The sequence below is a fragment of the Drosophila serrata genome, unplaced genomic scaffold (genome assembly GCF_035046125.1).
Source record: "Drosophila serrata isolate PLE 108 unplaced genomic scaffold, ASM3504612v1 contig_264, whole genome shotgun sequence".
NCBI classification, from domain to species: Eukaryota; Metazoa; Arthropoda; class Insecta; order Diptera; family Drosophilidae; genus Drosophila; species Drosophila serrata.
In genome coordinates this window covers 57,675-74,344 of record NW_028257162.1, presented here as the reverse complement: position 1 = coordinate 74,344, position 16,670 = coordinate 57,675, and the positions used below count along the sequence as shown (strand labels likewise).

At 40.1% G+C, this 16,670-nt stretch overlaps 2 protein-coding genes across 4 annotated transcripts in view; one reads left to right on the top strand and one right to left on the bottom strand.

Moving 5' to 3' along the window:
• LOC110188035 (phenoloxidase-activating factor 2) overlaps positions 1-13,154 on the bottom strand; it is a 95,841-nt gene extending 82,687 nt beyond the window's left edge. The window contains exon 1 of one of the 2 annotated variants that reach the window (XR_015271748.1): positions 13,088-13,154. The gene's annotated coding sequence lies outside the window, so the exon portion shown is untranslated. The remainder of the gene's footprint in view (positions 1-13,087) is intronic. The other variant, XM_086833000.1, reaches the window with a different exon arrangement.
• A 2,434-nt stretch (positions 13,155-15,588) lies between these two features.
• The window catches only part of LOC110187844 (uncharacterized), a 32,360-nt gene continuing 31,278 nt past the window's right edge, over positions 15,589-16,670 (top strand). Inside the window, exon 1 of one of the 2 annotated variants that reach the window (XM_020957326.2) lies at positions 15,589-16,240. The gene's annotated coding sequence lies outside the window, so the exon portion shown is untranslated. The remainder of the gene's footprint in view (positions 16,241-16,670) is intronic. The other variant, XM_086832992.1, reaches the window with a different exon arrangement.

The following is a 16,670-nucleotide window of genomic DNA, read 5'->3' as shown; positions in this document are numbered from 1 at the left end:
ATTTTTTTCCAAGTACAAGTACAGCGGTAAGTCCTCATAATGTCCGGAACTGTTGTCTGTTTTGTTAAAACCTGCCAAAAGGCAATTGCTGCAGGTGACCTTACAATCGGCTGCTGGCTGTGCGACAACGTCATGCACGCCAAGTGTATTGGAGTTGCAGCTCAGACGGTGGACGATGTAAGAAAAAACATCGGCCTGCGTTACTGTTGTGAGGCCTGTCGCGATGTAGAAAGGGAGATGACGTCTTTCATGCGGCAAACCAAAAGCGGTAGTTCTTGGAGATTTTAATATCCCTGGTGCTATTTGGTGCTCAAATAATTCCACCAATACTCTCAATACACCTACACAACATGACTTTATCGCTGGCTTGTTTGACATTTCGCTGTCTCAAGTCAACCATGTGCGAAATTCCTTACAGCGCTTGCTTGATCTTTGCTTCGTCTCTGATCCTGCGAGAGTCAGTTTAGCAAGGGTGGCGCCTCTGACGCAGCCCGAAGATCCTTATCATCCAACTTTCGATGTGACTCTTGATATTGGGTGTGACGTACAGAATATTTCGGACCGTCCAGCCAATAAAGTCCTATGTTTTCGCAAAACGGACTTTGAACGGCTGAATAATTTTATAAACGAGTTCAATTGGTCCGATCTATACATGTGCACTGACATGGCAGTTGCCGTGGATATTTTTTACAGTGCCATGAATTCATTTTTTACTGAATGTGTTCCGTTATATTATCCGCCAAGCTCGAATAAACCGCCGTGGTTTACTAAAGAGTTGAGCCGACTTAAAAATAAAAAATCTAGACTGTATGCTAAATTTAAAATCACCGGTTCTCAATCTGCCCTTTCATTTTATTTATCAGCTCGGTCAAACTTTACCGTGCTGAACGCGCAGTGTTATAAAAACTATTTAAATCGTTGTAGGGCCCAGTTCTCACAGGACCCAAAACAGTTTTATAATTTCGTAACACTAAACGTAAACCTAAAACAAATCCTTCCTCGCTTTCATTTGAAAATACTACCGCAAATAATGATCAGGCAATAGCCGATCTATTTTCGCAGTTTTTTCAAACAACCTATTCTAGCTCTTCGTATATATACCAGACTTATTCCTACGACATACCCAAATCGAACTTAATTTTCTGTCCTAGCCTAAACGAAAGCTGTCTCCTTTTAGATCTTCATCGTGTCAAGCCAGTTTATTCGCCAGGTCCCGACGGAATTCTTGGCTGTGTGCTCAGGTATTGTGCCGACGCCCTGTGCTATCGCCTTCTGAAATTGTTTACCTTGTCCTTAGAAACCTCACACTTTCCCATTATTTGGAAGGAATCGTTTATTATTCCTCTCCACAAAAAAGGTAGCAAATTGGATGCCAGCAATTATAGAGGAATCTCTAAGTTGTCGGCCATCCTAAAATTATTTGAAAATATTATCACCCCTCAATTACAGCACCTTTGTACTTTCTTATTAAATCTATAAATTTAAACGTTTACAATCGATAAGTAATCTTTTTGAATCAACCCATGGATGATCTGCCAGCCCATCTCTCATATCACAATCCACCGCGTACGGTTGTCAGTCCTTCTTCACTGTCGCCGGCTGCCTGTCTGCGTGCCTAGATCACATCCGCTGGCCGGCTATTAGGAGCGGCCGTGTTGTCGGCACCCAAGTCCACGTAGCGAGCGCGCTGCCAGCGAGCCAATGCAGATCGGTACCAGTCGATAAACAGGGCCTGACGGTACAAGATGATGCCCATTTGCAGGATCATAAAGCCCATAATGGTGATTAAGTTGATGTACTCCCACTCCATGACGATGACAAACACCCAGATAAAGTACACGCGTAGACCATCGGCCAGCAACCGGTTGGCACTGGAAGAGTACATTGCAATGAAGAGGCCCACGAAGTTGTACAGGGCGCACGAAATGGTGAATCCGATCAGGGATATGATTAATGCTGGATTGCCTTGGAGACCACTTAAAAGGTCACTCCAGTCATCAAAGACAGCGCGTGAGCTCTCGTTAAAGGGATTCATGGTGGGCAGAAAGTGAAGGCAAACAGCCAACAGCGAGGTGATGATCAGACCAAAGATACCCTGCCACCCGGCGGCTTGTAGCGGCGCTACATTGGACGTCTTCAACTGCTTCTCCTCGTATACATACTGTAGACCGTGCAGGATCTCGGCAATGATGATAAGCATATCCCCGGTCAGTATTGATTTGTGATCCGTATGCGGCAGGGTAACAATATCATAATCAACACGTTGAACGTCCAGGCAAACAATGTCCAGAAGTCCGCAAGTGATGGTGAAGATGGCCAGCCAATGACGGGAGGTAAGGGTATGGTTCAGGAACATGGTGCTAAAAATGCCGACGAAGATGAGTGCAGCGCCTCTTATCATCTGAAAGCTGGTCGCGTAAGTCAAGTACAGGCCGGTAAACAGAAGTATGGAGGCAACTACATCCAACACTGTGGGCAGAAGCATACTCAAGGGGCTAAACTCGTTGCTCCCATGAGCCAGAATGCTGTCCAGCTCGGTGCTTGCCCCGCGGCGGCTGGAGATCAGACGAATGAGCTTGAAGGCGAGGTAGCATAGAAACTCGCCCAGAAACATGAGCAGAGTGAAGACCACCGGATGTTGGAAGCCGTGTAGCTTGCCATCGCTCCCAATCACCTGCTGCTGATTGGCCCATTTCACCACCAGGACATTAAAGGTGCCGCTGTAGTTAGGTTATTTCTCCATGTCAACATGGTTTTATTAAGCGAAGATCAACAACAACAAATCTTTTGGAGCTCTCTTCCTATATTATAAAGGGCTTCCATAATAATTGTCACACAGATGTAATCTATACTGATTTCAGTAAAGCATTTGACTCTGTTAACCATTCTCTCCTCGTTAGAAAACTCGATTCAATGGGTTTTCCAAGTGATCTTCTTAATTGGATCTTAAGTTGTTTGAATGGCAGGACGCAAAAGGTCCTCTTTAAGAATAATTTATCCAATGTTCTAAGGGTTACATCTGGTGCCCCGCAAGGAAGCCATTTGGGACCCTTATTGTTTACATTGTTCATAAATGACCTGCCCAAAGTCTTGACTAACTCCAGAGTACTTATGTACGCGGATGATGTCAAGCTTTGCGTGCAATACAATGACGTTGCTGCCAGTCGGATTTACAAAGAGGTCTTAATAATTTTTAAACTTGGTGCCGTGTAAACTTATTAAACTTTAATGACTCGAAATGCAAGCTAATGACATTCTCACGTGTCGTTCCTAAGCTTGCTTTTTACATGCTGAACTGCTGCTCTTTGGAAAGAATTAATTCTGTTGACGATTTGGGCGTCCGCTTGGACCCAAAACTTGACTTTACTGATCATATTTCGTCTATGGTGAATAGAGCCAGGGGTGTGCTTGGATTTATTAAACGGTGGTCGAAGGAATTCAATGATCCCTATGTTACTAAATCCTTATATACTTCTTTAGTTCGTCCTATCTTAGAATATGGATGCTGCGTTTGGAGCCCTCAGTACGGCGTCCATAGTAAACGCATTGAGTCGGTTAAAAAGAACTTTTTACTTTTCGCTCTACGCGGTTTAAATTGGGATGCAAACCAAAGATTACCTTTCTACTCTAGTAGACTCCTGTTAATAAACTTGCTGTCCTTAGCCAATCGTAGAACGATGCTAGGGATAACCTTTATTTTTAACGTTATCCATGGTGATGTCTGCTGACTTGTTGAGTCAGCTTAATTTCCATGTACCATGTAGAACCACTAGATCCTATATCCCATTAGTGTTGCGCCACTGTAGAACCTCCTTTGCACTGCATGAACCTTTTAGAAAGCTATGTGCAAATTATGATGAAATGATTTGTACACACTAATCTCTAACGTAGATACCCTTCCCAAATTAAAATCTTTAATAATAACACACTTAGTAAGCATGCATGCTAACAATCTGGCAGCACGCCAGTAGTCAATTGCCTCGTATTCTGCCCTATATTTTCCATCGCGCCTACTAACACCTAACCCAAACAGGCACGTGCCTGGTGTCATACGGGCCACTTGTATGTACTGACCTTAGTGCATCAACGTCCAAGAATATATGTCCATCGCTGGAACAAGAATTGTACCTGGAAGTGGATTTTTGGAAGAGTTTCAAGATAGCGCCGGAGAAGTTCAATCTAGGGTCAATTCAGGAGGAGATAATCTAAGAAGGAGAGAAGAAAGAGGAACCCGAGCCGCATGATCTGACCAAGAGCAGTCCCATTAAAGGATCGGCATTATCCCGTATCACCAGCAGTACAGTCCCTGATCTACGAGGAAGTCGACGAGATGCTCCGATTAGGCGTCATAGAGGAAAGTGACAGCGCCTGGAGTAATACGATAACACTCGTAAGGAAGCCCGGAAAAAATCATCTATGTTTAGATGCCAGAAAGCTTAATAAGATCACAATAAAGGATGCCTATACACAACAAAGCTTCGAAGGGATACTAAGCCGTATTAATCAGACCAGGTACATTCGAGCGTGGATCTGAAGCATGCTTTCTGGCAGATTGAACTGGAAGAGAAGATCCGGAGGTATACGGCGTTTACGGTGCCGGGACATCCCTTGTACCTTGACGATGCGTTCGGCCTAACAAATGCAGCGCAACGCCTTTTTCGACTCATGGAGGTTGAGGAAGAACGTCTTCATGTATCTAGATAACCTGTTGGTCGCGTCTCCGCTGGGAAGCTGGCTTGACCATAGGGGGGAAGAAGTCGCATTTCTGCTTCAAGGAACTCAGATATTTGGGCTCATCATAGGCGGAGGCATCTTGAAGACAGACCCAAAGAAAGTGGATGCAATCCAGAATTCAGGTGAGAAGCTGTCTAGGAACAGCGGGATAGTATAGGAGATTTATAAAGGGTTTCGCTGACCTCGTGGCGCCGCTGACGGATACACGGAACTATAGTGTTACGGAGAAGGAATGCTTTGCGGCCGTCGTGGCAATCAAGCGCTTCCGGTCATACATAAAACTGATGCCATTCACCGTGATTACGGGTCATGCCAGTCTGAAGTGGCTAATGTCCTTGAAGGATTTGTGTGGAAGACTGGCAAGATGGTCCCTAAAACTGCAAGCGTACGACTTTGACATCCAACACCGTGAAGGATCGAAAAATGTAGTGGCTGATACCCTATCGAGAATGGTGGAAGAGGTTCAGGAAGCAGAAGACGACTGGATGCTGGGATTTCAGACCGTAGAGTTTGAATCGGAGGAGTATTGCCAACTGCTAGACGTTGTTGATGAAGAAAAGAAAAGCAGTCAGATCTAAAGGCGGTGGATGGCTTTGTATTCAAAAGGGTCAGGACAAGCAGCAAACCAGAACTCGAAGAATGTAGCTGGAAGTTGTGGGTTCCAACGTCGTTGAGCCAGACGTTGATTGAACAAGTGCACACACGACCATGGAAGGCCCATGGAGGAATGGCAAAAACCCTGCATCTCTTAAGGCAATGGTTCGAAACTTCATCACGGACTGCAAGGTGTGCAAGGAGACTAAGCCATCGTATGAAGCTCCGAGGCCAGGACTGGGAGGGGAAACCATCACGTATCGTCCATTCCAGAAAGTCTACATTGACTTTTTGGGAAAGTATCCCCGCTCAAGAAAAGGCCACACATACATTTTTATCGTGGTCGATCAGTTCTCAAAAATTGTTGTCTTGAAGGCAATGAAGGAGGCGACAACAGCAGAAATGATCAAGTTTTTGGCGAAGGAGATTTTCCATACGTTTGGAGTTCTAAAAACCACACATTTGGACAACGGGAAACAGTTCGTGACGAAGCGGTTTCAAAGCATGATCGAGCAGTACCGGATCAGACACGTAAGGACGGCAGCCAACCAGTTTGTGCTGAACGCAATACGAGCATACCTAGAGGGTGACCACCCTCTGGGATTTGTATGTTCCAGAAATAGAGGCAGCATTAAGAAGCTTGTTTCATCAAGCTACAGGGGTAACACCGTATTTTGCCTTGTTTGAACAGAACATGTACCAATGGGGCGGATTACCAGTTAGCACGGAAACTACGGGAGGACAACGAGCTCGAGGGCTTGGAGCCTGGAGATAGGTTCGCATAAGGCGCATGAAACCACCGCAAGGCACTTTGATCGGCAGACGCGAGAAGTAACCTTCCAGCCCGGACAAGAGGCGTTTCGCAGAAATAGTGTGCTGAGCGACTTTGAAAGGAGCTTCAACGCCAAATCGGATCAAGACGCAAAGGTCACTAGCTCACGCAGAGTTGTGGTCTAGTTAACTGTCAAAAGGAAGGGATCAGGTCCAGGCATCAGTGGGCGGTCTCCCTCGTTGGACGCTGTTTCTGCATCGTATTAGGCCCAGCGTGGACATCCTTTGCCATCAGGGTTTGTTGAGGCCAGTTTTTCACTGAAAATTCAGTTTTGGTCAATTTTGCATGTCAGTGTGGTGTTATGGCCATTTTAGGCCCAGCTGTTCCACCCAATAAATATAGTTGGAATTCAATTGATAGATCCATATTGGGGTGTTATACGATCAGCTCAGGGATGCCACCCTGCCCCAAAAACAGATCGGTAGCATGCACCACCTTATGGGGGAAAAGGATCTTTCCCTGGAATGCTTCAAAACTGAAACAACGGGTTCCAACCAGAAAAGAAAGAGAAGGTGAAAAGGAACCGAACTACAATGGGAAAGGGCGGTTAATTGGTTCAAAGCTACGCGAGCGGGCGGTTCATAAAATTTGAAATAAGAATTGAATTTTAATTTTAATTTCTGTGCGCGTGCACTCAACAAGAAAGAACTTTGAGTTATGAATTAAATTTTGTTAAAAGGCTGAGGAGGCATTTGGACGTGTGCGGAGGATCAGGGAGGACGGGAAGCCAGCTCACCTCAAAAGGTGAGTGGTCGTGGTCCGGAGGTGAAGCCCTAATATCATGGCTCTCATTTTCAGGCTCGACCATACACAGCCCTCGCAGAGATAATTCTGGCCAAGATAAAATTGGCCAGGCCCATTTTTTTCTTGGTTCGGTTTGGTGGCCACTGATATAAAACCTGGAAACTCAAACATAACCTCTAATCTCAGCGATGAGCTTCTGCAGGCATATGTGCGCCGACTACCGCCATTAAATATATGTACATGAGAGCCGCCATTAAATAAGAATTGGTAACAAGAAAAGAGAATCGGCGAGGAAGGCCGACACGCCTTCCGAGTGGCGACACCGGGAGCTTTGTAGCTTCAGCCAAAATTTTTTCTTAGTTTTAGGTTAAATTCAAATGTGTTTTTTCTTGTGTTTTTTTTGCGTAAAATGTTTGTTGTTTATTTTTTAACTATTTATCTATATATATAAAAATGCTCTGTTCGTGTCTACTTCCTTTATAGACTTGAAAAGTTCTGAACCGTTTAAGCCCAAATTTTTACACAACATGCGTTGAGGTTCCAGCTCGGTTATTGTCTACTTTTGATGTTGATAGCTTATCTGCGGTTGCGAATATATCAATTTTTTTAGCGTTTCCCCGTGCCCCTACTGCTGCGCCCTCTACAGGCAGCCAGCTGAATCGAAGCATTTCCTGTCAAACATTCAAAACATATTGAAAGAAGAAACTTGAAAAGTTCTGAACCGTTTAAGCCCAAATTTTTACACAACATGCGTTGAGGTTCCAGCTCGGTTATTGTCTACTTTTGATGTTGATAGCTTATCTGCATTTGCGAATATATCAATTTTTTTCGCGTTTCCCCGTGCCCCTACTGCTGCGCCCTCTACAGGCAGCCAGCTGAATCAAAGCATTTCCTGTCAAACATTCAAAACATATTGAAAGAAGAAATTGGAGATACAAATTTTATTTTTTTGTTCAGCTTCATTACGAAACGAAGTCATGCCACCCAAGAAGTCGAGTTTGGGTCGTCGTACTCGCAATACAGAAGCAAACAGACGTAAGATTACGAATATGACTGACGAAGAACGGGCCTCCATCCGAGAGACTGAGCGGCTGAAAGCAATGCAGATGCACAACGCGCAATCAGCAGAAAGACGAGGAGATAGGCTTTAGAGAAAACGATTGAGAATTAGGCAGTCGCGTTCTGCAGCAATCGATTTGATTCACTCTCAAAATAATGAACGCAACAGGGCAAGGGTAGCTGAAGCGCGTTTAAAGCTTGCAGAAGATCAAAACCTGCAATACAATCGTCTTGCATTCCGATATAATCCAACTATTGATTACAGCTCAAATCGCAATGTCGTTATTGGCCGGATGCATCAGGTGTGCACATACTGTCAGGCTCCTTCGATTGAATCAGACGAAACTTCGGTCCGAGGAATATATCCATTTGCGGGATGCTCTGATGAATGACCGTAATACAACCAACGTTGGAAAGCTCACGATTTTGCCATCCTCATACATAGGTAGTCCACGCCACATGCAGGAACATGCTCAAGATGTCATGGCATATGTTCATTGCTACGGCCGTCCAGACTTATTTATCACCTTCGCATGCAATCCATCTTGGTACGAGATAGTGCAGCTGTTATTTCCTGGACAATCGTCTAGGATAGGCATGACATCACAGCCCGTGTTTTCAGACAACAGCTCAAGTCACTGATGGATTTCATTGTGAAACATGGAGTTTTTGGATCTGTGCGGTGCTGGATGTATTCAATAGAATGGCAGAAGAGAGGATTGCCGCTTGCGCACATACTGATTTGGCTGTATGATAAATTTACTCCAGACGAAATCGACGATGTTATATGCGCTGAGATTCCACGGGCCGAGGTTGATACGGATTTGCATGAAGTTGTCATCAAGAACATTATCCATGGCCCTTGTGGTACCTTCAACCCATGTTCACCATGAATGGTAGACGGGAAGTGTTCCAAGCGATATCCTCGAGCATTTACAGCCAACACCGTAACAGGGGACGATGGATATCCTCTGTATAGGAGACGGTCAACTGAAGATGGAGGAACTTCGGCAACTTTAAACATGAGAATTGGTGATATTGAGGTAGACAATCGTTGGGTGGTTCCATACTCACCACTATTGTCAAAATCATACAAAGCGCACATCAACGTAGAATATTGCAATTCCGTGAAATCGATTAAATATAACTGCAAGTACGTGAATAAAGGCAGCGATATGACAGTTTTTGGTGTTCAGGCAGAAAATGATGACAGCAATGCAGTACGAGTTGTCGATGAAATCGCTCAATACCAGGCTGGAAGATACATAAGCAGCAACGAGGCTGCATGGCGAATTTTTTCGTTCCCAATTCATGAACGCTATCCAGCTGTAGTTCACTTGGCAGTTAATTTGGAGAATGGTCAACGTGTCTATTTCACAGAACTAAATGTGCAAGAAAGAGTCCTGAATCCGCCTACGATAACTCTGACTGCCTTCTTCACCTTATGCCAGGAAGATGTATTCAGAAGTGCCCTCTTAACCACAATATGCCACAAAGAAACGTGGCAGGGTACAGCTAGTATATTTATATATTTGTTACATTTTTTATCGATTTTAGCATTTTATTTATTTATATATTATTTCATATTATTTATTTACTTATATATTTCATGTTTATTGCATATTTATTACACATTAATCCCTTGATATTTATATTTATTTATTCCATATTTATATACCTATATGCCCAAATCTATTTGTTTTTGCTTACCAAATACTTCAGTCGGTCGCAGTGAAGCTTTTTTTTGTGAAATTGTTGGTTGTAGATTGTATTTGTCGTCTAGATTTTCCCTGCAACCCACCCCCCGCAGGTCTATTAGTACGGACATAACATAATTTCTCGATCATTCCAATTGCAGCTATTTGATATGGTAGTACGATTTTCATAAAATTTTTAACCAAAAATCTGTTGCAAACTAGAAAAGATTTTTTTCTAGAAATTCTCTGATCGTTCATATGGCAGCTGTATGATATAATCGTCCGGCTTCTTCCGACATATATACGAGTGAGATTATATAGAAGACTAACGTATGTAGGCCAAATATTCATCTTGGCCGGTGTTCTCCTAATGGTGATTTGATTAATTAGGATGGATTGGTAACTGCCCTCCTTTACCTCCTGCTCTTAGCACTTAGACAGTGTGAAATTAATAAAGCGTTAACGGCGGATAACCGGAGTTGACTCAATACGAGCTTAAGTATGTAACATGCAGAAGGTGGCATCTACCTTCTGCCTGTTACATAGACTCTGTCTTGGAACTGTAATATATGTACATACATAATTTCATTGTACACATGGCTATTGACGCCACTTTGTGTATAGTTTTTTATTGTTTCAACAGATATCAATATTGAATAGATTCAATGCACAAAGCTTCGTATAGAAGGTATCGCAGCGTCGAGTTTACACGATTATAGATTTTTTTGTTAGTTTTCAATGTAATATACCAAACTACAAATAATTTGTCATTCATTCATACATACATGTATGAACGTACTATCATGCGAAAAGCGACCCTGCAGTACCTCTTGTCATCAATAGGCCACTGTCATCGACGCGCCGACTGCGACTTCTACCGAGTCGACGCTCTGCCCACGATACAGTTACGACAGTAGTCTAGACGGCAGTAGTCGGCAGTACCATGACCCGTCCGTTGATGATTTGTTGATGATTCATTGATTAATTGGTGATGAGTTTTTAATGAATTGTTGTTGATTACAGCCTAGGAAATGCTCATGTTAAATTCATCAACAATTTGTATGGCCATTCATCGATGAATCATCAACAACACCGCCTTGACTGTTGATGAAACGTTGTCTGGTACTTCAGGGAAATTACTCAAAGTGTGCGTGGTAGCCATATATTTAATTCTGTATTCTCCAGGCAACTTTTGTAAAACATTTCAGTATTTTGGTACTTAATAACTTAAATGAATAATTTTTGCTTCAAAGTTTGTATAAGCGATTTTAATAATCATGTTGATCATAAAAAACTTACTGCCTAGAGCTGTTTTTGACTTTTTTTAACATGCAGTAAAGATTTTTAATGTATTTGAAATATTTAGTAATGAAAACTTACATATGTATGCAGGCCTGCTCCGGATTTTTATAGCCTTGCAGGGTATTATAATTTCAGTCAGAAGTTTGCAACGCAGTGAAGGAGGCACCTCCGACCATATAAAGTATATATATTCTTGATCACGATCAACAGCCGAGTAGATCTAGCCATGTCCGTCTGTCCGTTTCTACGCAAACTAGTCTCTCAGTTTTATAGCTATATGAATGAAACTTTGTAGTTAGCCTTCTATATACTCTCACTCGTATCATATAGCTGCCATAGGAATGATCGGAAAATTTTTACAAACAAAATTTTAACATTTTCAGTTTTCGATGGAATTGGATCAAATTTAAGATATAGCCATTTTATTATACTCTTCAATTTTGTGTAAAATTTTATGAAAATCGGACTACTATATCATATAGCTCCCATAGGAACGATCGAGAAATTAATACAATTAAAAATTATAACTTTTTCAGTTTTCAGTAGATTTTTATCAAATTTGAGATATAGCCATTTTATATTAGTCTTAAATTTGGTGTCAAATTTCATGACAACTATATCATATAACATAGGTGCCAAATCTGTGAATGTAAAACTGCAAATATAATATGTATAGGTGAATGAAATGAAAACAGGTCTTACTTCATTGTTTTTTAACACAAATATATATAATTTATACTGTATGGATTCCTAATCATAAAAGTTCTATCTGCAAGGGTATATAAACTTCGGCGCGCCGAAGTTAGCTTCCTTTCCTGTTTTATCTTCGTTTTCTTTTTTACGAAATTTTTTTCATTTCGTTTTCAACTGCTCCGTTTTTTAATAACGTTTTGTTGTATAAATTTTTAATAGTTTTACTACTTAATATTGCTTATTTGCTGTTTTAATTTTAGAGGAATTAATTAATTTTTGTCCTCTGTTTTATCATTTAAAGAATTTAATTTAATAGATCATTTATAATCATTTATTTTAAAACAGTGCCAACGTAATCTACCACGATCTTTTTTTTTCTGTTGTTGAACCGTCCAAAATAGTTGGTAACTTAATCCGCAGAAACCACTTAAACCGTCTATGCTTATGTTTACGTTTATGTGTTTTGGATAACGCACAGCTGTTCGATCAACTATTGGATAGAAGACTGAGATTTAGCTCAGTGGGGAGACAGTATTTCTTAGCGGACATCATATTTACACACAGGGTGATCTGTAATCATTTTTTTTAAATTGAAAATGAAGTCGAAAACAGTTTGGAAGGCTTGATTTGGGAAGTGATTTGGGAACATGTTCTCAAGCCTATATGCCATATAGTATATGGCGTCATCACTACGCTAAAACAACTTGGAGTTTATCTTATTTTATTTAAAATTTTAAACGCCACAAGAGGAACAGCTACGGTTTTGATGCAAAGGTTAATGCGGACACATAGTAATCTGCATTTGAAAAATAGTTAGCAAATTATTATTGTTAATGTTTTCTCTTAACAATAATATGCGGGCTAAATATAAAAAAATATATATTTATTGTTCTTTAGTGCGGCCGCGGGTAAAAAATACTATATATAGATAATAATAAATATAATACATGCAAATATTCAGTGTTTTCCGGCTGTACACGGTCTTCCGGCCAAAAGCTAAAGTAGTACTTTGGCCGGTGTCGATCTTTGGGCATTATGTGAGTTTGTTTACTCCCTGCAGTACCGCATGTTATCAATAGGCCACTGTCATCAACCGCCGACTGCGACTTCTACCGAGGAGACGCTCTGCCGACTGCGACTTCTAACGAGTCGACCCTTTGCCGACCACGACTTCTATGTATATAATATTTGAACATACGTACATACATACATATGTATACATATACATATACATAAATTGCGGCCGCTGCAGGCAGCGTACCCGCGATACTTACTACTCAGACAATCTAATTTTTCTACCCAAAAATTTGTTTTTTTTTCATTTATCAAACTCTTTCTATAAAAATAGCTCAACACATACATATGTACATATGTACATAAATAATTTATAGAACTCACTGAACTTTAGCTTATAATAATATGTGTTAGATACCTGTCGTGCGTCCCGTGGAGTTGCCTTCAACGGCTCCCAAATCACTAGTTCCTGTTCGAAAAAGAAGAGTTCTGGCCCGAGGCCGATTATGGTGATATAGAAAAGCACCACGGGTTCTATTCTAAAATCATTTAACTAAACTTAACATCAGAATTTCGTATTAACTAGCGCTCTCCGCATTGTGTCCTCCTAATTGTGCACGACAATGGAAGATTTTGGTCACTCTAAAGATACCTACGCCCATGATACAATTATACAAGGTAGTCTCGTCGGCTGCCTAACTGTTCGGCTTTTTGTCAGTGCCTTAACCCTTGTGTGAGATGTCGTTCTGCAATTTCTGTCGGAAGCACGTGCATGAAGTAAAATTGATAAAAGCACCAAAATGTTTAACCAAGTGGACATTGTGGGAGGAAATTAAGGAGCTGGAAATTGTTTTTTTAGATATAGTTTCTGATTATTTTAGTACTACAAAAAACGTTAAGGAGAAATAGGTGCTCAGAATATAAACATTAATTTAGATATAAAAAAATCTTTCTTTGAGATTCGCATATATTTTAAAATTAAGAATTTAAACAAAAAAATAGGTATACAAAAACAAAAATAACGATTAATTTCAAATTCAAAACAAACAAATTCAAATTCAACTCTTTTTACTATATATGAACAATATAACTCCCATGGACTATCTAAGGGTTAAACTAAAAGCTCTTTTGTCGTTTCACTCGCACTTACTTCGCAGACTCCTCTCACTCGCACTTGTTGTGAGTAATGAATAGGGGAGTGCTTTTGCCGACGATACTACCTTGTATAATTCTACCATGCCTACGCCTATTGATTAAGCACGGAATAGTACGGTACGGAGAGGGTAAATCAAAGACATTAGAATCTATAAGATGCCTTAAAATTTTGATTCGAACGGCAATGGCCCTCTACCTGCTCTCACAAAGGTGAGAGCGTAGAAATCTAAAAATTATTATGTGCTTGCTTGTATGAGTAAACACAACCCTGCAGTACCGCGTGTCATCAATAGGCCACTGTCATCAACATGTCATCAACCGCCGACTGCGACTTCTACCGAGGCGACGCTCTGCCGACTGCGACTTCTACCGAGTCGACCCTTTGCCGACTGCGACTTCTACTACGACGCTCTGCCCACGATACAGTTACGGCGGCAGTCTAGACGGCAGTACCATAGCCCGGCCGTTGAGAAATTTGTTGATGAAACATCGATGAATTGTTGATGGATCATCGATTTATTGTTGATGAATTTTTATTGATGACAGCCTAGGTCATGCCCATGTTAAGTAAATCAACGGTTTGTATGGCCTGTCATCGATGAAAAATCAACAGCACCCCCTTGACTGTTGATGAAACGTTGATGAATTGTTGATGACAGGTACTGCAGGGTATACATACATATGTATGTATGTACTTATATGATTCGGGGCGTGGGTCAGACCACTGTTTCATATATACATACATAAATATATGAGGATTAAAAAAAGGAACACAAGAGTAAATTAAAATTTCAACTATAATTTTAAAAATATTAAAAATGGTGTGTACATTGATTAAACAAATGCGTATTAAATAGTAATACATAAATAGGTACATACAAGAACAAATTTATTCATTTATTATGTATGTAGTTGTCCATTCAGATTTGTACACTACCAGCAATATAAATAAGACTATCTACAAAATTAATAAAATATCTGTAGTTCGCAGAGAATGAACGGACGGACAGGCAGAATATATGTACATATGTACATACAAACGTATGTAACAATTATAATAAATATTTTTAAATGATTGAGATGCAATTGCTCCACAGTTTAATAGCCACTGCCAGAAAAGTCATTATTACAATAAGCAGCGAATATAACAAGTTGACAGATATACAAATAAGGTATAATAATTTAGGAAAAAAAATTTATTAAAATAAAATATATATTTTTTTTAAGAAAATTAAGAAATCTTGAATTTATGTTTGTGTATGGATAGATTAATCCGATATTGCATTTGGATGCATACCCACCCTTTTACCTAACATATCACATTGAAATGACTTTTACTTAATTGTCAACTGTCTTGTAGATAATATGCTTGGCTTTAATACGACATTACATCACATTGACCCCTATGTTATTTAATGTAAACAAGTTTTTTGTGTGTTAAGGAATTTTTAATTTGGGTATCCTCAGAGCGATGGTTTAAGACGGAATAACTATGTACCATTTTCTGCAAAAACGTTGCAGATGCTGCTTCGCAGAAAGCCCTGACATTGAAGCTTGCTGTTAAAGCGCAAATAGAGCTGAGCCGCTCTTTCAGCTTGAACTACCCTGTGAGCTGTTAGAGCGGTATGACACTACTTTTTCATCAAGCTCTAAAAGCTTTTATCCTTGGTTCTCTTAAAAGCCACAACATCGGTTCAGCATCTCTCCATCGCTCGGAAATCATCCACTCGGCTCTTGACGTCTGAAACCCGACGCAGGAATGTGTTTAGTCAGTCCAGCATCTTACGCTCAATCAGTCTGAAAACCTACGGAACTGCTAACCTACCAGATCTGTCGGACATTTTCGCCGTGACATAGAATAATCGAAACAGTTCTCGCAGGAAATAATACCGATATACTATCTCGGGTGTGGAGCCATTGGCTGGCATTAGTCTGAATGACCATTAGGCCGGTCGCTAGCAATTTCACCGACTTATTTCCAAAATAGAAATATTATAAAAGTGGTGAAAGTAGTTGGAAAAATATGAAAACAAAACGCATTTCCATGAAAATGCGATTTGAATTATTGAGTAATTTGGTAAACTTGACCAAAAAGTTTGAGTTCTCGGAAAAAGTTATCAATGAAATTTGGAATCAACTTATATACTTGTATACAAAATGAAAATATATCGTGCTTAACAATAAAACAACAGTTATTTCGCAGTTCTAAAAAAACCAGAGTGCTGTTAACTAAAAAGCAACACAACCTATAAGGTTCTTTCAAAATACGAAGTGCCACGAAATACATATAAATGATTTTATGCAAAAATTATATCCTGAATATCCCTGAATGTGGTTAGTGATAAGTTTCTTATTTTTAACATTCACTGGACCTAAAAAAAAAAACTGGATATTAATTACACTACAGATTTTTACGGTAATTTATATACACATGCTAATTGACTTTTAGACACATGTACAAACATATGTTTATGTACATATGTATGTATGTTATTTTATTCAGAAGTTTGCAACGAGTGACGAAGTATTTTTTATCAAATATACATACATATGTATGTAAATATACATGTATTTTTATAAGTTTCAAGTCTCTTAGTTTTGGAGCTATCGGTTTAAAACTTTGCCGATACTAGTCATATCTCGGATGGGGTGAGACCGGAATACTATATCAGATAACTTCCATTGGAAAAAATCGGGAAATAAATAAAATAAAATCGCATTTAATTAACAAAATTCCGACTACTCTGATAATTTAAAGAATATTTTTTTTTTATTTATTTTGGAGTTTGGTTTTAATTTTATGAAAAAAAAAAACGGACTATTTCATAAAGCTTTCACAGTAAGAT